The sequence below is a fragment of the Ciconia boyciana genome, chromosome 1 (assembly GCF_034638445.1).
Source record: "Ciconia boyciana chromosome 1, ASM3463844v1, whole genome shotgun sequence".
Taxonomy (NCBI): Eukaryota; Metazoa; Chordata; class Aves; order Ciconiiformes; family Ciconiidae; genus Ciconia; species Ciconia boyciana.
In genome coordinates, this window is record NC_132934.1 from 15,384,250 (window position 1) to 15,390,124 (window position 5,875).

A 5,875-nucleotide genomic window follows, 5' to 3' on the forward strand; every position below is an offset into this window, starting at 1 on the left:
GAGGTTTTTAACCTCTACACTAATTTTACTGTGGACATGCATCAAAGGTCCCTACTTTCTGCACCTATGTAAGATACATAAAACCATGTGTCCTGGGTGAAGAGAGTGGAGCTGAGCCACATCCCTTCCCCTTGCCCATGGCCTGGCTCTTGGAGTCCCATTGCTATGTTCTACTGCCTTGCTGGATGCTCCTTATCTTGGCTCTTGCAAAGCCCCTGTGGGAGAGCAGTATTGGGCACTTTGATATTTTCTGGGCTTTCCCCTGCCTAAGGGTGTCCTGTTTGTAAGGATGCCAGAACTCCTTCTCCTGTTCTGCCCATAACCCGCCACCTGAAGGGTCTGGCTTTCTGCCTGGGCAGCTGCAAAGAATTAGCCCAGCTGATGTTCAGCCACACAGGGGAGGAGTGCAGAAAACTTTTTTTTTTTTGCCATTCAGTCCACTCGAGCTTCAAGAAACTCTGGAATTACAGCCCTCAGTATAAGTGTTGAAATTGACTGTAGGGTCAGTGCTGCCTGTAGCAATCTTGGTTTCACTGGTGCAGATTTGCATCACTTCAAAAGCGTCCTGAGAGGTCCTGGTTTTTATTTTTTTCCTTGCATCCCATCCTTGGGATGTCTTTGGTGGTTCATATTAAATTCAATAATTTCTCCAAGACCTAAAGTGTCTTTTTTCCATTATAAAAGACTTCAGGTATTCTCTCAAAGGAATAACCTCTTTGTTTCAGATGGTTTTGCTCATTCTGAAGTACACCAGTTTTTCCCAATGTCAAGCTGAACAGTATTCTGTGTGTAAAATTTTCCTTTCTACTTCATTTTCTGGCTGTACTGGTACTCACAGATTTTCAGTATTTGTTTAGACTAAAGCATTTTAGAGAGTACATTTCCCATTCATCCTCAGATCATTGGTTTTTGTCTTTCGCAATGCTTCCAAGTGTTGTAACAATTCAACACTGGTCTTGAAAACTTCTGAAGTGTCCAAACGTTCAGGAGTTCCAGAAAAAAGCCAAATTATAAATCATTCGCCGCTCAAAGGAGAGGCTTCCTAAATAATTTCTATGGCATTATTCTTAAAATCATACCTGGAAGGGACCTCAAAAAGTATCCCAGGCCACCATTTTCCCCAAGACAGGGTCAGCTAAGCACTCCAGATATGTTAACCTCTTAGCCAGTTCCAGCAAGGATAATTACTTGCTGATGACCAAGTCAGAAAGTATTTCTCCCTGGACAAAGCAGTCGATTATTTATTTTTTTGCCCTGTTACTGATTATTTTTAGTAGTTCTCATGTTTCGTTTTCAGAGTGGACAGGAATTGGTTCGACGTGGACTGAATTATTCCTGCATACAAAGGGGTTCGATTTCATGCCTGGCAGGAAGCAACATAAACTGCAAAAGGAAACCTACCTGCAAGCAGAGGGAAACACAACCTTTGCTCCTTCTTCCACTGTCTTCTTCAGTATTGATCAACGTGGACACCTCCACCCGCCTGTCAGCCTGCTAGGGCTGATGCATGAATCTGCCCCGTGGTCTGTCCCCTTGCCTACCCCGCATGGCATTAACCCAGGGCACTCTTGTTCCCTCCTGGGGTCTTCCCAGGTCGGGGCTAATACCAATACAAACCTGGCTCTGAGGATCATCACCATTATTAATACCACAGAATAAAAGGAAGGGAAGATGTACCAGACAGTGGACAAGATGGGGAGAAGTGCATGTCCTTGTACTTTGTAGTAGGGAAAGTCTTTGTAGTGTTCCCACTCCTACTTGCCATCCTCCTTGTGACTGCATCCACCTTGACACAAATAACCTACAAACAGAAAACATAAAATCCTCTCTATAAGTCTGTCACTCTACAGGAAATAAGTAATGGCACAATTACTCAGTAATATCTCGTAGAAGTCATGCTAATTGCTTTCACTGAAGCTCCAGATTTCCTTATCAAACCTGCCAGGCTGAAATAACTGAAAGTCTATAAACCAGTAAATAATTAGCTTCGAAAATCTCCTTCTTGCATCTCCTGGTGCCCCTTTTGCCCGCAGCAGGGAATGGTTGAGCGGGAACTCACAGGATTTCTGCTAAGAACTTGTTTGCTCTTTGTGCCTCTTCGATGTCTGCTTTAAATCAATTTAACACTTACAAAAAAATTAAACATAAATGTAAATTAAACGTAAAAAACGCTTGACAGAGAGCAGGGGCTGGAGGCAGTGGGGACACCACCCCAGCCAGGCCAGGCTCCTGCCACGGTAGGAACAGGAGGTGCCATGGCGAGGAGGCAGTAGCCAGCCCCCAACCCCATTCCTCTGGGTAGGTTTTTTTTGTAACACCTTTGCATATTTATTCTTCTTTGCAGGACGGTGCCAAGGGCTGGCACTTGAGCGAGAGCTCCCATCTGAAGGAACCACCACTCTCTGATGTGCTGTGGTCAGGTCCTGTGAGGAACTGCCGGGAGATGCTCTCCTTCCCAGGAAACATTTGCCTTCTCCCACTCCCCTCTGTGGTTTAATTAAAACATTTTAGCAATTTCTGCTCAGCAGCTTCCCACCATAGGAGCTCCATCAGCTCCAAGATCTTGCCTTAGGAGTGCAGCCCTTTTAGGTGTTTGCCTGGGCATCAGGGCCCACCCCTCATTTATTTTTACCAGCTCAAACATGCTTTAACCCACAAAACCTCCTTAATGAAGGTGCGCATTCTTAGCAAACCTGGCTCTTTCAAGACCACGATGGTACCTTATCTTTCCAATCTTCTTGTTTTCTGATAGGGCCCCAGTACCTGCCTGCAAGCCTGTTTGTTTACACAAGAGGTGCTGGTCCTCAGCAGACTTCTGAGTCCTGCCTCAAAACAGCTGCTGCAAAGGTGCAGCTGAGGGAGGTAGATGGGGTTCTGCCGCTGGCAAACAGTTCATGCGCTTCCATAGGCCGTGCAGCTGTAAGTACCACCATCATTCCCATCCTGTCAGCCTGTGAGGGTCACTCATGACAGGTCTATCAATACAGAGTAAAAGCTGAAATGTAACCATGCCGTTGCCTGCCCATAACACAGAAATATGCCTAATGAGTGGTATTCATCAGTCTTCGACGTCTGGCTTACAGCTTGTCCCCACCAGCAGATGGGGACAGGACAGCAGGTTTCTACGTGAGGCCCTCCTCCTTTCGGAAAGGTTTCCCTTCCCTCCCAGAAGCTGACCTGTAGCAGGGGCCTCCTGCAGCAACCCAGCACTGCAGGGTAACGCTGATGCCTTTGGGTATTCCTATGACTCCTGCAATAGCCACCCTGCTTCCTCACAGCTCCTCCTTTGCTGCCACACTACGCCGAAGTACCTGGGACCCAGCGAGGTGTCTGGGGGCAGGAGGCACTGTGCTCCCGTGCAGCAGCAGAGCGTCCATGAACCCCAAGGAGACCTGAATCCCCTGGGGCAGGAGGAGAGCCGAGGCAGCTGCATGCCCTGTCCCTCCACGGATTCACCCACACTCCACAGCTCCGTGTATACAAATTAAAATTAAACTTGTCTGAGACTGTTCTCTGGCAGAGAACACCCCGCACCCTCACTGTTGAAGTTTCAGCCTCCAAAGCAGCGTGGCTTCACCCAGGCTGCCCACAGGGAAGGGGGCCTAGCACATGCTAATTCCCAAATCTTTCCCCAGCCTCGTTTGGGAAACCATCTTTGCCTCAGGCCAAAACCAGGCTAGGAACCACTGTGCTGGTATAGATAGCTTAGCTCCACTCCCCAGGAAAGCTCCCTGATGCTGTTTAGTTTGACACAGGACATTTGTCCACCCAAATTTACCTCCCTACTGGACTGCGAAGCCTAGAGATGAAGTTTGACCCTGAATTCAGTGGGAGGTGACCCTGTTAGTTCACTGTCCTTAACACAGAGAAAACAATCCCATGGAGGTATGTTATTTGTCGATTTCTCAGATCAACCTGGGTCTTAAAAAGTCCAATTTAATCAATCAGTGTGACCGAACTTGCCTTCCCATAAGATATTTCTTTATATATAAAACAGCCCACCTGGCTTTCTCCACATTTGGGACAAAAGAGGTTTGCAGCTGACCTATAAAGTATGTTATTAACTTACACCTGCTTTTGTTTCTCCAGAAACCATTCCCTGGGAACACAGACCCGCCACAGCAGATCAGGGAGTGGCCCATGGTGCCCTGTGTTCCCTCTGGGCACTGCTCCATCCCTTGGGTACTCCCCACACCTTGACTTTGCTTTCAGAAGAGGGAGTATCGACCCCGCAGAAAGCAGTTACCCATTAGGAAAGTCTGTTTTTAATTGAGGCATGATTAATCCTTTGAAATAAGGCCCAAGTGTTGGTTGATGGGTCTTCTAGCAAAATCCTCTACACAAGCCATTTCTATTTTACTTCAAATGGTAGCACATACATTCAAAGCCCTGAATGCTGAGAAACTGAAATGCTTAAGCTTAACAATGCATTGAATTATTAAATATATTGATAGTTATTTAATCAGTTATTACAAATTTTAAAAGAAGTGCTTTAAAAGACTGAAATAAAAAAAAGTCAAAGAATGTAAGAAGGGCTGAGTCTTCACTGTCTTGTGTACAGCATACTTTTAATACTAAAAGATGCTGCTATATCAGTATTAAACATCCTTTATGTATACTAGTGATTACACAGGTATAAAGATGAAGGGAATTAAGGTCACTGAAACAGCACAAGTTCTTCCTTGTCTCCACGCAGCTTTCCATCCCCTGTGCTAATTGCGCTTTCCATAGGACTGAGGCATTTTTCTGAAAAACTTCTGAGGGAAGTTATTTTAATAAACAGGTTTAATTTTTAGTAAGGATGCTAAGAAGTTTGTTAAATGCTGTGGGCAGGCAAACTGATGGCATGAAATCTGAGAAAACATACATATAAACCAAATACCCCCTGGTATTACAGAGGGGGGAGACGAGTGATTTTCAGTAGGATTTGGGCAAAACCCCCGATTATTAAAAAAAGCACCAAATGACTAACGCTGACTGACTGTCTTGGCATGATGTAGGTAGGTTTCCTACTGTTATTTATAGTTGTGTTCTGGTCTGGTTATGACATGCTGTCAGTAGAGTAGTTTGAAATGTGTTAGCCTGGGGTCCAATAGTTCTGTTGTGCCATTCAGTGTCCTATAAAATAGAGATCTTATTTTTTTTTTTAATTTCCTCCCGTAACTCAAAATTCACCCACTCGGTTTCCTCCTGCAGCCCCATGTAATCCCCATAGTCCCTGTAATTTGGCTTGCTAGCACTACTGGAGTTCAATTTATAGGTTTCTTTCCCTATTAGCTGTTGTGCCCTGTCTCTTCCTGGCTACTTGCCCCAGGGAGGGCCTCATCCTCATCCCTGCCAGGAACAGGAACCCTTGCAAAGCACAGAGAGTGTCCTGTTTTGTCTTGCAAATCCACAACCCACAACCAAGTTTCAGGACACTTTGTTTGGAAAGGAGACACTTCGGCTTGCATTTATAAAAGTGGTCAAGTACTTTAGGAGCTATTTTTGTGCCTAAATTTTTTAAAGGAATTAGGTGCTTACATAGCTTTTAGGATCTATGGCCCGCATCCAACATAAAAGAGCAGCTGTTTTGGCATTATAGGATATCCAATGAGCATAAGGAGACTTAATAAAGAGCAATGGTATGTTTTGCTTCATCTTAAAGAGCATAGTAAGGTATTTATATGAGAATGAATTAGTTAAAATGGTGATAAATACAGGGAATTGTATGTTAAAGTACAATATTATACAGAGAATTTTATCTAAACAGAATACAGAGAAAGGACACCAGAGCTACGCCTAGACTTAGGTGAAATGGATGCTCTGACCTGCACAGTACCTGGCCAAAACTTCTCCTTTTGGCCAACGTGCCTGGGCTTCCTTCCCTCAGGAG